The sequence below is a fragment of the Castor canadensis genome, chromosome 1, assembly GCF_047511655.1.
Source record: "Castor canadensis chromosome 1, mCasCan1.hap1v2, whole genome shotgun sequence".
NCBI classification, from domain to species: Eukaryota; Metazoa; Chordata; class Mammalia; order Rodentia; family Castoridae; genus Castor; species Castor canadensis.
The window spans coordinates 194,846,253-194,865,542 of NC_133386.1; the positions used below are offsets into that span (position 1 = coordinate 194,846,253).

Genomic DNA, 19,290 nt, shown 5'->3' on the forward strand with positions numbered 1-19,290 from the left:
ACATATGAGAGAGAACATATTATTTTTGGTCTTCTGAGCCTGGCTAACCTCACTCAGAGTGATGTTCTCCAGTTCCATCCATTCACTTGCAAATGATAAGATTTCATTCTTCTTCATGGCTGAGTAAAATTCCATTGTGTATAAATACCACATTTTCTTGATCCAGTCACCAGTAGTGGGGAATCTTGGTTGTTTCCATAACTTGGCTATTGTGAATAGTGCTGCAGTAAACATGGGTGTGCAGATACCTTTGGAGTAACCTGTATTGCATTCCTTTGGTTTTATCCCCAGGAGTGGGATTACCAGATCATATGGCAGATCTATGTTTCAATTTTTAAGAAGCCTGAAAAATTTTTCCAGAGTGGTTGCACCAGCTTGCATTCCCACCAGCAGTGTATGAGGGTTCCTTTTTCCCAACATCCTTGCCAACACATGTTGTTGTTGGTGTTTTTAATGATGGCTATTCTAACATGGCTGAGGTGAAATCTTAGTGTGGTTTTGATTTATATTTCCTTTATAGCTAGAGATGGTGAGCATTTTCTCATGTGTTTTTTGGCCATTGAATTTCTTCTTTTGAGAAAGTTCTGTTTAGTTCAGTTGCCCATTTCTTTATTGGTTCATTGATTTTGGGAGAGTTTAGATTCTTAAGTTCCCTATATATATTCTGGTTACCAGTCCTTTGTCTGATGTGTAGCTGGCAAATATTTTCTCCCACTCTGTGGGTGGTCTCTTCAGTTTAGAGACCTTTTCTTTTGTTGTGCAGAAGCTTTTTAATTTTATGAAGTCCCATTTGTCCATTCTTTCTCTTAGTTGCTGGGCTGCTGGCTTTCTATTGAGGAAGTCCTTGCCCATATCTATTAATTACAGAGGGTTTTCTGCTCCTTCCTGTACTAACTTCAGAGTTTTGGGTCTGATATTAAGGTCCTTGATCCATTTTGAGTTGATACTAGTACAGGGTGATAGACATGGATCTAGTTTCATTTTTTTGCAGATGGATAACCACTTTTCCCAGCAACATTTGTAAAAAGGTTGTCTTTTCTCCTTTGTATGGTTTTGTCACCTTTGTCAAAAATGAGGTGGGTATAGTTGTGTGGATTCACATCCAGGTACTCCATTCTGTTCCACTGGTCTTCATGTCTGTTTTTGTGCCAGTACCATGCTGTTTTTATTGCTATTGCTCTGTATTATAGTTTGAAGTCAGGTATTGTGATACATCCAGCATTGTTCTTTTTGTTGAGTATTGCCTTGGCTATTGGCAGTTTCTTGTGTTTCCGAATGAATTTTAGGGTAGATTTTTCGATCTCTGTGATGAATGTCATTGTGATTTTGGGAATTGCATTAAACATGTAGATTGCTTTTGGTAGTATAGCCATTTTTATTATGTTGATTTTACCAATCCATGAGCACAGGAGATCTTTTCATCTTCTATAGTCTTTCTCAATCTCTTTCTTCAGGGATTTGTAATTCTCCTTGTAGAGGTAATTCACATCCTTTGTTAAGTTTACTAAGGTATTTGATTTTTTTGAGGCTATTTTAAATGGAATTGTTTCCTTAAATTCTTTCTCAGTTTGTTTGTTGTTGGTGTATAGAAAAGCTAATGATTTTTGTAAGTTGATTTTGTATCTTGCCACCTTGCTATAGCTGTTTATGGTGTCTAAGAGTTTTTGGGTAGAGTTTTTTGGGTCTTTGAGATATAGGATCATGTCGTCTGCAAATAGGGATATTTTAACAGTTTCTTTATCTATTTGCATTCCTTTTATTTCTTCTTCTTGCCTAATTGCTCTGACTAGAAATTCAGGTATTATGATGAATAGGAGTGGGGATAGTGGACACTATTGTCTTGTTCCTGATTTTAGGGGAAATGCTTTCAGTTTTTAACCTTAAGTATGATGCTGGCTGTAGGTTTGTCATAGATAGCCTTTATAATGTTGAGGTACATTCCTTCTATACCTAGTTTTCTTAAAGCTTTCATCATGAAGTGGTGTTATATCATGTTGAAGGTTTTTCTGCATGTATTGAGATGATCAAGTGGTTTTTGTCTTTGCTTCTATTAATGTGCTGTATTATACTTATAGATTTATGTATGTTGAATCACACCTGCATCCCTGGGATGAAGCCGAGTTGGTCATATTGGATGATCTTTATGATGCGTTGTTGGATTTGGTTTGTGATTATTTTATTGAGGATATTTGCAATGATACTCATTAACAACATTGGCCTGTAGTTCTCCTTTTTGGAGGTGTCTTTGGCTTTGGGATGCGAGCAATATTGGCTTCATAAAATGAGTTAGGCAGTGTTCCTTCCCTTTCTATTTCATGGAACAGATTAAGGAGTGTTGGTACTAGTTCTTCTTTAAACATCTGATGGAATCCATCAGGTTCTGGACTTTTCTTTTTTGGGAGACTCTTAATTGCTGCTTCAATTTTGTTTTTTGTTATAGATCTCTTCAGGTGATTAGTATCCTCTTGGTTCAGTTTTGGATGGTTGCAAGGATCATGAAATCTGTCCATTTCTTCAAGATTTCCAAATTTATTCAAGTGTAGGCTCTCAAAGTAGTTTTGGATGATTTCCTGGATTTCCGTGGTGTTTGTTGTTATATCTCCTTTTGCATTTCTGATTTTACTGATTTGTGTTTTTTCTCTCCTCATCGTAGTCAGGTTTGCCAGAGTTCTGTCAATCTTATTTATTTTTTCAAAGAACCAGCCTTTTGTTTCATTGATTCTTTGTATGTTTTTTTTGTTTGTTTCTATTTCATTGATTTCAGCCCTGTTTTAATTATTTCTCTCCTTCTGCTTGTTTTGGGATTGCTTGTTCTTGTTTTTCAAGGAATTTGGACTGTAGTATTAGATTATTGATTTGAGATCTTTCTGACTTTTTAATATATTCCCTCATGGCTATAAACTTTCTTCTTAGGACTGCCATTTCTGTGTCCCATATGTTCTGGTAGCATGTGTTTTCAGTTTCATTAACTTCCAGGAAACTTTTAATTTTCTCTTTTATTTCATCAATGACCCAATGATCATTAATCAATATGTTGTTCAGCTTCCAATTCTTTGCATATTTTTTGCTGCTGTTTGTGTTGTTGATTTCTAGTTTTCATGCATTGTGGTCAGTTAGAATGCATGGAATTATTTCTATTTTCTTATATTTTCTGAGGGTTGCTAAGATATGATCAATTTTGGAGAAGGTTCCATGAGCTTCTGAGAAAAATGTATATTGTGCAGAAGTTGGATGAAATATTCCATATACATCAACTAGGTTCATTTGATCTATGGTGTGATTTAGTTCTAGAATTTCACTACTGATTTTTTGTTTGGATGACCTATCTATTGGTGATAGGGAGTATTAAGGTCTCCCACTCTCACTGTGTTGGAGTTTATATGTGCTTTTAGGTCCATCAGAGTATGTTTGATGAAATTAGGTGCATTGACGTTGTTTGCATATAGGTTGATAATTGTTATTTCCTTTTAGTGTATTTCCCCTTTTATTAGTATAGAGTGTCCTTCTTTGTCTTGTTTGATCAATGTAAGTTTGAAGTCTACTTTATCTGAGATACATATTGCTGCCCCTGCCTGTTTCAGGGGGCCATTGTCTTGACAGATCTTCTTCCAGCCTTTCATTCTCAGCCAGTGTTTGCGTCTGTTGATGAGATGGGTCTCCTGTAGGCAGCAGATTGTTGGATATTCCTTTTTAATCCAGTTTGCCAAATGGTGTATTTTGATGGGGGAATTAAGTCTGTTAACATTCAACGTTAGTATTGGTAGGTATGTGGTCACCTTGTCATTGGGTTGTCTTTGTTGTTTAAGGATTTGATTGCTTGCAGCTGAATCAGTGTTACTCTCTACTTTCTTGCCTTTTCTTCCCCTGTGGATTGTTATTGCCTGCCCTTTCATGGTTTTGTTTGCTTTCACTTTCTTTTTTTTTTTTTATTCATATGTGCATACAAGGCTTGGGTCATTTCTCTCCCATGCCCCTACACTCTCCCTTACCACCCATTCCACCCTCTCCCTCTCCCTCTCACCCCCTCAATACCCAGCAGAAACTATTTTGCCCTTATCTCTAATTTTGTTGAAGAGAGAATATAAGCAATAATAGGAAGGAACAAGGGTTTTTGCTGGTTGAGATAAGGATAGCTATACAGGGACTTCACTCACATTAATTTCCTGTGCGTGTGTATAACCTTCTAGGTTAATTCTTTTTGATCTAACCTTTTCTCTAGTTCCTGGTCCCCTTTTCCTATTGGCCTCAGTTGCTTTTAAGGTATCTGCTTTAGTTTCTCTGCCTTAAGGGCAACAAATGCTAGCTAATTTTTTAGGTGTCTTACCTATCCTCACCCCTCCCTTGTGTGCTCTCACTTTTATCATGTGCTCAAAGTCCAATCCCCTTGTTGTGTTTGCCCTTGATCTAATGTCCACATATGAGGGAGAACACACGATTTTTGGTCTTTTGGGCCAGGCCAACCTCACTCAGAATGATGTTCTCCAATTCAATCCATTTACCAGCGAATGATAACATTTCGTTCTTCTTCATGGCTGCATAAAATTCCATTGTGTATAGATACCACATTTTCTTAATTCATTCGTCAGTGGTGGGACATTTTGGCTTTTTCCATAACTTGGCTATTGTGAATAGCGCCGTAATAAACATGGCTGTGCAAGTGCCTCTAGAGTAACCTCTGTCACAGTCTTTTGGGTATATACCCAAGAGTGGTATTGCTGTATCAAATGGTAGAAAATGTTCAGCTTTTTAATTAGCCTCCAGATTTTTTTCTAGAGTGGTTGTACTAGTTTACATTCCCACCAACAGTGTATGAGGGCTCCTTTTTCCCCACATCCTTGCCAACACCTGTTGTTGGTGGTGTTGCTAATGATGGCTATTCTAACAGGGGTGAGGTGGAATCTTAGTGTGGTTTTGATTTGCATTTCCTTTATTGCTAGAGATGGTGAGCATTTTTTCATGTGTTTTTTGGCCATTTGAATTTCTTCTTTTGAGAAATTTCTGTTTAGTTCACTTGCCAATTTCTTTATTGGTTCATTAGTTTTGGGAGAATTTAGTTTTTTAAGTTCCCTGTATATTCTGGTTATCAGTCCTTTGTCTGATGTATAGTTGGCAAATATTTTATCCCACTCTGTGTATGGTCTCTTCAGTTTAGAGACCATTTCTTTTGATGAAGAGAAGCTTTTTAGTTTTATGAGGTCCCATATATCTATGCTATCTCTTAGTTGCTGTGCTGATGGGGTTTTGTTGAGAAAGTTCTTACCTATACCTACTAACTCCAGAGTATTTCCTACTCTTTCCTGAATAAACTTTAAGAGTTTGTGGTTTGATATTAAGATCTTTGATCCATTTTGAGTTGATATTGGTATAGGGTGATATACATGGATCTAGTTTCAGTTTTTTGCAGACTGCTAACCAGTTTTCCCAGCAGTTTTTGTTGAAGAGGCTGCTATTTCTCCATCGTATATTTTTAGCTCCTTTGTCAAGGACAAATGGTTATAGTTGTGTGGCTTCATATCTGGGTCCTCTATTCTGTTCCACTGGTCTTCATGTCTGCTTTTGTGCCAGTACCATGCTGTTTTTATCGTTATTGCTTTGTAATATAGTTTGAAGTCAGGTATTGTGATACCTCCAGCATTGATCTTTTGACTGAGGATTGCCTTCGCTATTTGTGGCCTCTTGTGTTTCCATATAAATTTAATGGTAGATTTTTCAATCTCTTTAATGAATGTCATTGGAATTTTGATAGGAATTGCATTAAACATGTAGATTACTTTTGGGAGTATAGACATTTTTACTATGTTGATTCTACCAATCCATGAGCATGGGAGAGCTCTCCACATTCTATAGTGTTCCTCAATCTCTTTCATCAGAAGTTTATAGTTTTCCTTGTAGAGGTCATTCACATCTTTTGTTAGGTTTACACCTAGGTATTTTATTTATTTTGAGGCCATTGTAAATGGAATTGTTTTCATACATTCTTTTTCAGTTTGCTCATTGTTAGTGTATAGAAATGCTAATGATTTTTCTATGTTGATTTTATATCCTGTTACCTTGCTATAGCTATTGATGATGTATAGAAGCTTCTGAGTAGAGTTTTTTGGGTCTTTAAGGTATAGGATCATGTCGTCTGCAAATAGGAATATTTTGACAGTTTCTTTACCTATTTGTATTCCTTTTATTCCTTCTTCTTGCCTAATTGCTCTGGCTAGGAATTCTAGTACTATGTTGAATAGGAGTGGAGATGGTGGGCATCATTGTCTGGTTCCTGATTTTAAAGGAAACGGTTTCAGTTTTTCTCCATTAAGTATAATGCTGGCTGTAGGTTTGTCATATATAGCTTTTATAATGTTGAGGTATTTTCCTTCTATTCCTAGTTTTCTTAGAGCTTTTATCATGAAATGGTGTTGGATCTTATCAAAGGCTTTTTCTGCATCTATTGAGATGATAAAGTTGTTGTTGTCTTTGCTTCTGTTAATGTGGTTTATTATATTTATTAATTTGTGTATGTTGAACCACCCCTGCATCCCTGGGATGAAGCCTACCTTGTCGTGGTGAATAACCTTTTTGATGTGTTGCTGAATTCGATTTGCCATTATTTTGTTGAGGATTTTTGCATCAATGTCCATTAAGGAGATTGGCCTATAGTTCTCCCTTTTGGAGGTGTCTTTGCCTGGTTTAGGGATAAGTGTAATACTGGCTTCATAAAATGTGTTACGGAGATTTTCTTCCCTTTCTATTTCATGGGACAGTTTAAGTAGTGTTGGTATCACTTCTTCGTTAAAGGTCTGATAGAATTCAGCAGAGAATCCATTAGGTCCTGGACTTTTCTTTTTGGGGAGACTCTTGATTGCTACTTCAATACCATTTTGTGTTATAGATCTATTTAGGTGATTAATTTCCTCTTGGTTCAGTTTTGGATGCTCATATGTATCTAGAAATCTGTCCATTTCTTTAAGATTTTCAAATTTATTTGAATGTAGGTTCTCGAAGTAGTCTCTGATGATTTCCTGGACTTCCATGGTATTTGTTGTTATCTCATCTTTTGCATTTCTGATTCTACTAATTTTGATTTTTTTCTCTTCTCATTTTAGTCAGGTTTGCCAGGGGTCTGTCAATCTTGTTTATTTTTTCAAAGAACCAACTTTTTGTTTCATTAATTCTTTGTATGTTTTTTTTCATTTCTATTTCATTGATTTCAGCTCTTATTTTTATTATTTCTCTCCTATTTGTTTTGGGATTTGCTTGTTCTTGCTTTTCTAGGAGTTTGAGATGTATCATTATGTCATTGATTTGGGATCTTTCAGTCTTTATAATATATGCACTCATGGCTATAATCTTTCCTCTCAAGACTGCCTTAGCTGTGTCCTATAGGTTCCGGTAGGTTGTGCTTTCAATTTCATTGACTTCCAGGAAGTTTTTAGTTTCCTCTTTTATTCATCGATGATCCATTTTTCATTAAGTAATGAGTTATTTATTTTCCAGCTGTTTGCATGTTTTTTTGTCTTTACTTTTGTTGTTGAGTTCTAGTTTTATTGTATTGTGATCAGATAGTATGCATGGTATAATTTCTATTTTCTTATATTTGCTGAGACTTGCTTTGTGTCCTAGGATATGATCTATTTTGGAGAAGGTTCCATGGGCTGCTGAGAAGAATGTATATTGTGTAGAAGTTGGATGAAATGATCTGTAGACACCAAGTAGGTCCATTTGATCTATTGTATATTTTAGATCTTGGATTTTTTTATTGATTTTTTGTTTGGATGACTTATCTATTGATGATGATGGGGTATTAAAGTTTCCCACAACCACTGTGTTGTCATTAGCATATGCTTTTAGGTCGTTCAGGGTATGTTTGGTGAAATTGGGTCGTTGACATTGGGTGCATACAGCTTGATGATTATTATTTCCTTTTGGTCTATTTCCCCTTTTATTAGTATGGAATGTCCTTCTTTTTCTCATTTGATCAATGTAGGTTTGAAGTCTTCTTTGTCTGAGACAGGTATTGCTACTTCTGCTTGTTTTCTGGGGCCATTGGCTTGGTAAATCTTCCAAACTTTCATCCTAAACCTATGTTTATTTCTCTCAGTAAGATTTGTCTCCTGTCAGCAACATATTGTTGGATCTTCCTTTTTAATCCATTTCGTCAAGTGGTTCCTTTTGATGGGTGAATTAAATCCATTAACATTAAGTGTTAGTACTGGTAGGTATGGTGATTCCTGTTATTTAATTGTCTTAGTTGTTTGAAGGTTTGATTGTGTGTACCTAAGTTAAGGTTACTCTCTACTGTCTTGCTTTTTCTTTTCCTGTGGTTTGTTGCTGCCTGTCTTTTCATGGTTAAGTTGGGTTTCACTTTCTGTGTGCAGAATCCCTTGCAGAATCTTTTGTAGTGGTGGCTTTGTGGTCACATATTGTTTTAGTTTCTGCTTATCATGGAAGACTTTTATTGCTCCATCTATTTTGAATGATAGTTTTGCTGGGTAGAGTATCCTGGGGTTGAAGTTATTTCATTCAGTGCCTGGAAGATCTCATCCCATGCACTTCCTGCTTTTAATATTTCTGTTGAGAAGTCTGCTGTGATTTTGGTGGGTTTACCTTTGTATGTTACTTGGTTTTTCTCTCTTACAGCCTTCAATATTCTTTCCCTAGTTTCTGAACTTGTTGTTTTAATGATGATATGTCGTGAGGTAGTTCCGTTTTGATCTGGTCTGTTTGGTGTCCTGGAGGCCTCTTGCATCTGTATGGGAATATCTTTCTCTAGATTTGGGAAATTTTCCATTATTATTTTGTTGAATATATTACGCATTCTCTTAGCTTGCACCTCTTCTCCTTCTTCGATGCCCATGATTCTCAAGTTTGGTCTTTTGATGGAGTCGGTGAGTTCTTGCATTTTCTTTTCACAGGTCTTGAGTTGTTTAATTAATAGTTCTTGGGTTTTTCCTTTAATTACCATTTCATCTTCAAGTTCTGAGATTCTGTCTTCTGTTTGTTCTATTCTGCTGGATTGTCCTTCCGTTTTGTTTTGTAGTTCTGTTTTGTTCTTTTTTCTGAGGTTTTCCATATCCTGGCTGTTTTCCTCTTTAATATTGTCTATTTTTGTCCTGAGTTCATTTATCTGTTTATTCATTGTGTTCTCTCTTTCACTTTGGTGTTTATACAGTGCTTCTATGGTTTCCTTTATTTCTTCTTTAGTTTTCTCAAATTCTCTATTTTTGTTGTCTTGGAATGTCTTGAGTGTCTCCTGTACATTCTGGTTGACCCTATCCAGTATCGTCTCTATAAAATTCTCATTGAGTACCTGTAGTATGTCTTCTTTTAAATTATTCTTGTGGGCCTCATTGGGTCCTTTGGCATAGTTTATCTTCATTTTGTTGGAGTCTGGATCTGAGTACCTGTTTTCTTCATTCCCCCCTGGTTCCTGTACTAATTTTTGCTGTGGGGAAACTGGTTTCCCTGTTTTTTCTGTCTTCCCGTCATTGTCTTTGGTATTGTTACTGTCCCTGTACTGTGTACAATTAAGTATTTTTTAGCTTGTAATAATACTAATGGTAATATTTAGAATGGAATGGTGAGCTGAGATGGAAAGCAAGAAGTTAGAGAAATGGGAAAAACAAATACACAGACTGGAGTGAGAAAACAGAACAAGGTGTCAGACAAGAAGATTTCAAAGGTATAAACAGAGAGCTTTAGTGTACTAATTGACAGTAAGCTGAACAGACATTAGGGAGACAGAGAGAGGATTGAAAATCAAAAATAAAAAAATAAAGGTAAGAATAAAAATAAAAAGTAAATGAAAGAAAAATCTATTTATAAAAATGTATTAAAATAAAATGAAAAAATAGAAAACTTAAAAAAACCAAAAACCAAAAACCCTCCATGTTCAAATGCAGTGAAGTCTCAGTCTCCAATCCTGGAGATGGTGCCTCAGATGTTGTTCTGTAGTTGTGTCATCAAAGGGGATGCATAAAGAAGAAAAAAACTACACACACACACACAAAAAAACCCCACCAAGTGTTCCAAGTTCAAATGCAATACAGTTTCAGTAAGTTTTTCAGCTTGCAGGTGTAATTCGGTTGTTCTCTCATCAAAGGTAGGGAGACAAAGAAAATAAAAGAGTCTGGAGACAGTTCTGAGAATGGTATCTGCAACTGGGGTTGCTCTGGGGTGAGCTTAGCACTCACCTCGCCCTGCTGGCTTTGTTTGCTCAGATTTCTCTTGTGCGTGAGCCTCTGCTACAAGCTTTCCCCTTCCCAAGCACTGGGAAAGGTGATACTGCACCCGTGTTCTCAGGCCTGTGTGTTTATTTACAGTTCATGTGGGAGGTGGGTCTTCCTCCCTCTCCTGTGCAGTTCTCCTCCCACCTCCGCTTTCACAAGCTTTCCTGCTCCTGATTACTGGGCGGTGCTTCTGCTCCTGCCAGCTGCCATGTTTGTTTACAGCTCACGTGGGAAGTAGGTCTTCCCTCCTCTCCTGTGGAATTTTCCTCCCTCTGCCACTCTCACAAGCTTTCCAGATCCTGGTTGCTGGGCGTGCGCCCCCACTCCAGCCAGAGGCTCTCTGGCCCACCTGGCTTGTTTATTTACAGTCGCAGGAAGGATTCCCTTCCCCCAATCTTCGACACTCAGTGAGCCCCACCTTCTTTCCTGCGTGTCTTATTTGTTCTTATTGCTTATTACTCAGTTTCTCTTTTTTATTTTCCCCAGTGGAGTTTGGTCTGTCCAGGGGGCTATGCTGATCTGGCCCAGGCTTGTCTGTGGGAGTACTGCAGTACCGCTAAGCTCACCTTGTCTGCATCTTCCCAAGCCATCTGGGCAGGGGCGACTGGCAGCCCAGGGCCCTCCTGGTTTCTCCGTTTAATGTGAAGTGGAGATTCTCTGTGCCGGCTGGATGTGTGGAGGGGTACCTCTTCTCAGTGGTTTTGCCTGCAAGGTGTGTCTCCAGCGTCTCTCCAAGATTTCACTATAGGAGGCATGCTTTCTGCTTCCTCCCTCTAGCTGCCATCTTGGAATCTCCTGCTTTCACTTTCTATGTGTACAATTCCTTGGTGAATCTGTTGTAATGGTGGCTTGGTGGTCATATATTGTCTAAGTTTCTGGTTATCAGGGATGACCTTTATTGCTCCACCTACTTTGAATGATAGTTTTGCTGGGTAGAGTATCCTAGGATTGAAATTATTTTCATTCAGTGCCTGGGAGACCTCACTCCATCCTCTTATTGCTTTGAAGGTTTCCAAGGAGAAATCTGCTGTGATTTTGATGGGTTTACCTTTGTATGTTATTTGTTTTTTCTCTCTTACAGCCTTCAATATTCTTTCTCTATTCTCTGTGCTTGTTGTTTTAATGATAATATGTCATGGGGTAGTTCTATTTTAATCTGGTCTGTTTGGTGTCCTGGAGGCTTCCTGTACCTGAATGGGCATAGTTTTCTCTAGATTTGGGAAATTTTCTGTTATTATTTTGTTGGATATATTACTAATTCTTTTGCTTGCACCTCTTCTCCTTCTTCAATGCCCATGATTCTCAGGTTTGATCTTTTGATGGAGTAAGTGAGTTCCTGCATATTTCTTTCACAAGTCTGGAGTTGTTTGACCAATAGTTCTTCAGTTTTTCCTTTAATTACCATTTCACCTTCAAGTTCCTAGATCTGTCTTGTGTTTTTTCTATTCTGGTGAAATGGCTTTCCATTTTGTGTTGTATTTCTATTTCATTGTTTTTTCTGAGGTTTTCCATATCATGGGTCACTTCCTCTTTAATACTGTCAATTTTCATCCTTAATTCATTCATTTTGATGTTTATTTAGGGCTCTTATAATTTCATTTGTCTGTTTTTGTGTTTTCTCATATTCTTCATTTTTGTTGTCTTGTAATTTCTTCAGTGCCTCCTGTACATTTTGGTTGACCATGTCTAATAACTTCTCTATGAAATTCTCATTGATTACTTTCAATATTTCTTCTTTCAGGGTGTTCTTGTGGGCATAGTTGGGTTCCTTGGTATATTTTATGTTTGTTTTGTTGGAATCTGGATCTAGGTATTTGTTATCTTCATTTCACTCTGAATCCTGTACTAATTTATTTTTGTTGGGAGGATGGATTCCATCCCTTTTTCATCTTCCATATTTCCACTAAGTACTGTTTCTGTACCTTGATACTGTGTAATTTAGTATTAGCTGAGTTACAATAGTAATACTAACAAAACCAAGAAAGGAGAAAAAAGATAAAGTTAAAGAAAGAGATAAGAAAGGAAAAAACAAGGATAACCAAAGAAAACAACAGGGATGGATGGTGAATGATCAAACAGCAAAACTGACAGCCAAACCCTTAAAGAAAGGCAAAAAAAAATCATCAGTTCTGGAATAGTAAAATTACAGTCTTAGTTGTTCTGATTGTACTTCTTTAGCATCCAGTCCTGTCTGTCTATGTCTCCTAGGCAAGTTTGGAGCCCTCCTGTTGCTATTGGTGGGCAGGTAGTGGCTCAGAGGGCTTGTGAGGAGGAGGCCTAGCAGAGCAGAGATCTGGCAGGCCTTCCATGTGGGGGCCTGGTAGAGCTGCTCTCTGGCAAGCCTGCAGACCTCAGTGTAAGGGGCCCACCAAAGTGGAGATCCGGCGGGCCTGCATCGCGGGAGCCTGGCAGAGTGGTGGCTCTCTGGGCCTGCAGAGCAGGGTCCTGGCAGGCCTGCAGGGTGGATGATGACTGAGTGGAGACCCATCAGGGGCCTGAAGGGCTTGTGGAGTGGAGGGCCTATGGAGCGGAGATCCGGTGGGCCTTTGGAGCAAGGACCTGGTGGATCTGTGCATCTGGGGACTGCTGGAGTGGAGCTGGGGCCTGCTGGGCCTGAGGGTTGGGGAGCCTGGTGGAGTGGAGATCCTGTGGGCCCATGCAGAGCCGTGTCCCAGTGGACCCGCGTGGCCAGGGCCCTGCGGAGTAGATCAGCAACTCTGCAGGCCTATGGGGGAGTGTTGGCTGTTCTTTTAGTAAATTGTGGTATGGAGAAGCCTTCCATGAATTAGGGGTTCAGAGTGCTGAAGTTTCAGCTCTCCCTGGTGCTTTACCTCAGCGAATTCTGTTTGTAGGTTCAGTTAGCTCTTAGGTTTGTTTTGTTTAAGTTCCATGTTTTAAGATATTTTTTAACTTGTTCTTGAGTAGTAACCATATAAAAATTTTAAAATTCTATCAGCAGTTCTTAGCACAGTATCAACACAAAACCACAATTCCATACTTTTGAGGCCATCCTTTCTGTATATCTCCTCTTTACCCTCCCCAGCCTCTGATAAACTCTATTCTACTTTCTAATTCTATGACATCAACTTTTACAGATCACATATCTAAGAGATACATATACACACATTTCTTTTCCTCTCTGGGCTTGGCTTACATTACTTAACATTATGCCTTCCAGGTTCATTCTTATTGTTGCAAATGGCATGATTTCATTCTTTTATATTGGTGAATATAGTATTCTATTGTGCATATGCACCATGCATCACATAATGAAATGTTCATCAACAGTTTTAATAGAGGATTGTTAAGATTATAATGGATGAGAATATTTCTTGTTGTCTTGTGAGGGTGTAGCTCTCATAACATTATCATGAATATATTAGTCATGTGTTTCTGATGATTTTGCTGTAAGCAAACCTGTTGCACTTGAAGTTATATAAAAGCAGAGCACAAACAAATATACAGTACAGAATATTTTAAAATAAATGATGGTAACTAGATTATATAGTTATTATACAATGTTTTTTCATCATTTCAGAGTATACTCCTTTTAATTATTTAAAACAGTTAGCAGCCTCTTCATCTCATGTGTACTGTGTTCTTGATAGCATTGGGAGGCTGAATCAAGTGACTGGATTATAGCATTTATATTTCTGTGAGTACACTCCATGATTACACAGTCAAAAAATCCCCTAGTCACACATTTCTCAGAGGGCATCTTTGTCATTAAGTGACAGTGACTATATCACATATATCCTCAATCCATTCATCTCTTAATGGACACTTAGGCTGATTCCACAAAGAGATAATGGGAGAAAATATTCAAAGACTATTCATATCATATGATGGGGGGCTATTATCTACAATACATAAGGAATTCACATAATTCAATAGCAAAAAACCAAATAACACAACCAAAACATAGAAAAGACCTGATTAGATACCTGTCAAAAGAAAATATTTAGAAGGATCCAAGATAGTGAGTAGGGTGTGGAAGCAGACAGCATGAGCTCTGTGACTCCAAAACCTTGCTGAGATGCTGGAGCCACACTTGGTGGAAATAAAGCATCAATGAGAATAAAAACTTTGACACCCTGAACCCCTAGCCCATGGAAAGCTTCTCCACACCATGTTATATTGAGAAAACAGGTGGACTGCTACAGCTGCTGCAGCTGCCACTAACTCCAAACCTGTCTGCTAGACATTCAGCAGACCAAACAGGTGAGCACCAAGCATCAGATGGAATTCCTCCAGCCACCCCTGGGATAAACCAGCATAGCCCCCTGGGCAGACAGACCCTCCACCAAAAAAACTGGACAATAAACAGTGAACTGTAATCTAGCACACAGCAGAAGGGGTGGGATCACTGAAAGTGCAATGGAGAAAGGGGGAGAGGCAAGGAACTAATCTCAGCAGAACTATCAGTAAAAAAATGCTGGAAAGGCAGGAAGACCAACAGTAAGTGTGTAATAAGTCACTCCCTGAAGCAGGGCAGGTAGCAATCACAAAGATCATCTCCTGAGCCAGTGAGCAGCACCCAAAGTCAAATTGCCCTGCGAAATTGAAAAACAAACAGTGAACCATCATAACACACTGATAATGCAGGGTGGGGGGTGGCTGAGGAACACTGACCCTGCCCCAGAGAAAGGGAGTGAGGCAAAGAAAAAAGCCCCAGTAAACAAGTGCAGCAAAACATCACTTCCAAAGCAGGACAACTAGTAGACTACAGAGCTAGTCTTAACCTGAGGACAACATGCAAGCTTAAACTCTCACAACTCACTGGGGGAGGAGCTGACCAAGCAGCTGCAGCTGAAAGACAGAAGAACAAAATACTACTCTCAAGCTAATCACTTGGAGAGAGCACGACAAAGCTTATGCTTATATGCCAACAGCAGGACTGGATGCTGGAGGTGTTATTCCAGAACTTAAACTAAGATTGAAATTCTGTTGTTCTTGAACCTGGAGTTTTTTATTTGTTTGTTTGTTTGTTTTTTGGTTTTTGTTTGTTTGTTCATCTTTCCCTGTTGATTTCTTTTTGTTGTTGTTGTTAGTTTTCTTATTGTGGGTTTTCTATTTTTATTTTTATTCCTATTATCTTTTTATCTCTTTCTATACTATCAACTTTACCATCACCATCTTCTCATCCCTACACTCACCCCCTTCACTCTCCCTCCTTCTCCTGTGCTAAAACCCATTGTTCCCCTTCAACAACTCATTCTTCCCTTTCTTACCCACTCTTTTCCTCCAGCCCTCATCTTCCCCCCACTCTCCCCCAATTTGTCACCAGTATACCCCTCCCTCCTTCACACTCATCACTCACTGACCAACCTACTATACCAACTTTATACAACCTCAAACTGCAATCTCTAAAGCAAATACACTCTTCTACAACAACAGAAATATACCAAAACACACATAAGGACCACAAAAACAGCAGCCCTCACACTGCTTTCCCCACTCACCCACCCCAATTCCCATCTCCCCCTCTAGTGCCACCCTATCCAACTTCCCAAATTTCTACAGCTAGCATTGCAAATGTTAACTGCCAACCTACATGGCTCACGATATTACCACCAAGGGATCTTCTGTATAACACATAAACGACTGGTCAGGCATTAAACCTGTGAATTAGTTAATACGAATACACCCAGACCACAGACCAAAATAGCACACCACCTTAGCTAAAAATCCAAGACAGCCACAAAACAAAAATTAAATCGAGGAAAAGAAAACGTGACAGAAACCACCAACTAGCCTATCAAGAACATAGTTGCACAGTACCAAGTGGAGCAATGGGAAGAAGAAAAATAGATGGAAACCATTCTCCAATACAATGGTAGTAAAAGACTTTAATGTCCCCATCACCAATAGATAGTTCATCCAAAAAAAATTTAAAAAATTCTAGAACTAATCCCACCATAGATCAAATGGACCTAGCTGATGTCTACAGAAAATTTCATCCACCATCCGCACAATATACATTCTTCACAGCAGTCCATGGAACTTTCTCCAAAATTGATCATATCTTAGGACACAAAGCAAGACTCAGCAAATTTAAGATCATAATTATCTGATCATAATGCATTAAAACTAGAACTCAACAACAAAAACAACAGCAAAAAGTATGCAAACATTTGGAAGATGAACAACACATTGCTCAATGATATGTGGGTCACTGATGAAATAAAAGAGGAAAGTAAAAGGTTCCTGGAAGCTAATGAAAATTAAAACACGACCTACCAGAAGCTATGGGATACAGCAAAGTCAGTCCTAAGAGGAAAGTTTATAGTTATGAGTGCATATATTAAAAGGACAGAAAGAACTCAAATGAATGACCTAATGGTACATCTCAAACTCTTAGAAAAACAAGAAAAATCAAAACCCAAAAAGAAGCAGGAGAGAAGTAATAAAAATAATGGCAAAAATTAAAAAATAGAGACAAAGAAAGCCATACAAAGAATCAACAAAACAAAAAGCTGGGTCTTTGACAAAATAAACAAAATTGACACTCCCCTAGAAAATCTGACAAAATGAGGAGAGAAAAAACACAAATCAGTAAAATCAGAAATGAAAAGGTAAATAACAACAAACATAATGAAAATCCAGAGACTCATCAGAGACTACTTTGAGAACCTGTATTTCAATAAACTTGAAAATCTTGATGAAATGGACAAATTTCTAGATACTTATGACCATTCAAAATTGAACCAAGAAGATATTAATCACCTAAATAGATCTATAACACAAAATGATATTGATGCAGCAATCAAGAGTCTCCCAAAAAAGAAAAGTCCAGGACCTGATGGAATCTCTGCTGAACTCTATCAGACCTTTAAAGAAGAACTAATACCAACTCACATTAAATTTTTCCAATAAATAGAAAGGGAAAGAATACTGCCTAACTCATTCTATGAAACCAGTATTATACTCATCTTAAAACCAGACAAAGCCACATCTAAAAAGGAGAACTATAGGCCAATCTGCTTAATTAACATTGATGCAAAAATCCTCAATAAAATAATCACAAAACAAATCCAATAACATATCAGAAAGATCATTCACCACGACCAAGTCGGCTTCATCCCAGGGATGCAGGGGTGGATCAACATATGCAAATCTATAAATGTAATACAGCACACTAGTAGAAGCAAAGACAAAAACCATTTGATCATCTCAATAGATGCAGTAAAAGCCTTTGATAAGATTCAACACAACTTCATGATAAAAGCTCTAAGTAAACTAGGAATAGAGGGAATGTACTTCAACATTATAAAAGCTATATATGACAAACTTATAGCTAACATCATACTTAATGGTGAAAAACTGAAAGCATTTCCCCTAAAATCAGGAATGAGACAAGGGTGCCCACTATCCCCATTCCTATTCAACATAGTCCTGGAATTCCTAGCCAGAGCAATTAGGCAAGAAGAAGAAATTATAGGAATGCAAATACATAGTTAAAATATCCCTATTTGCAGATGACATGATCCTATATCCCAAAGACCCAAAAAAGTCTACCCAAAAACTCTTAGATACCATAAACAGCTATGGCAAGGTAGCAAGGTAAAAATCAACTTGCAAAAATGATTAACTTTTCTCTACACCAACAATGAACAAATTGAGAAAGTATATATGAAAACAATTCCATTTACAATAGCCTCAAAAAAAGATCAAATACCTAGTAGTAAACTTAACAAAGGATGTGAATGACCTCCACAAGGAGAACTACAAACCTCTGAAGAAAGAGATTGAAGAAGACTACAGAACGTGGAAGGATATCCCATGTTCATGGATTGGTAGAATTAACATAGTAAAAATGGCTATACTACCAAGAGCAATCTTCATGTTCAATGCAATTCACATCAAGATCCCAACAACATTCTTCACAGAGATTGAAAAATATATCCTAAAGTTCATTTGGAAACACAAGCATAGCCAAGGCAATAGTCAGCAAAAAGAGCAATGCTGGAGGTATCACAATACCGGACTTCAAACTATATTACAAAGCAATAGCAATGACAACAGCATGGTACTGGCACAAAAACAGATAGGAAGACCAGTGGAAGAGAACAGAGGACCTGGATATTAATCCACACAGCTAGGCCCACCTTATTTTTGAGAAAGGTGCCAAAAATATGTGATGGAAAATAGCCTCTTCAAGAAATGTTGCTAGGAAAAGTGGTTATCTGCCTGCATAAAACTGAAATTAGATCCATGTTTATCACTCTGTACTACTATCAACTCAAAATGGATCAAGGACCTTAATTAAAGCTCTAAAGTTAGTGCAGAAAATACTCTTAAAGCAATAGGTATAAGCAAAGACTTCCTCAATAGAACCCCAACACCTCAGCAACTATGAGAAAGGATGGACAAATGGGACTACATGTAACTAAAAAGCCTCTGCACAATAAAAGAAATGGACTCTAAACTGAAGAGACCACCCACAGAGTGGGAGAAAATATTTGCTAGCTATACATCAGACAAAGGTCTAATAACCAGAACATATAGGGAGCTCAAAAAACTAAACTCCTCCAAAATCAATGAACCACTAAAGAAATGGGTAACTGAACTAAAAGAACTTTTTCAAAAGAAGAAATTCAATTGGCCAAAAAACACATGAAAACATGCTCACCTACTCTGTCCATAAAGGAACTGCAAATCAAAACCACACTAAGATTCCACCTCTCCCCTGTTAGGACAGCCATCATTAGCAACACCATCACCAACAGGTGTTGGCAAGGATGTGGGGAAAAATGAACCCTAGTACACTGCTGGTGGGAATGTAAGCTAGTACAACCACTCTAGAAAACAATATGGAGACATCTTGAAAAACTAAACGTAAGTCTGGAGGCGCTCTGGAGCTGCCGGGGCACCCCCTGCGGGAGTCCGCAGCTGCTCAGGGCGCGCATCCAGCCGCAGCGCCTCGGGCGGGCTCCCTGCGCCCAGGGCGCACTGGCGACCCCGCCGAGCTCCGGAGCTGGTACAGCGCGGGCTGGCCGGCGGGGCGGCCCGCCTCCCCAGCGTGCGCCCCGAATGGCTTCTACCCCTGGCGGTGGGAGCCTCGGCAGCGGCCGCC

The 19,290-nt window shown here is 38.4% G+C and overlaps 1 pseudogene; it reads right to left on the bottom strand.

Moving 5' to 3' along the window:
• LOC109678755 (olfactory receptor 5B3-like) overlaps positions 1-12,702 on the bottom strand; it is a 49,671-nt pseudogene extending 36,969 nt beyond the window's left edge.
• Between the last annotated feature and the right edge of the window lie 6,588 nt (positions 12,703-19,290).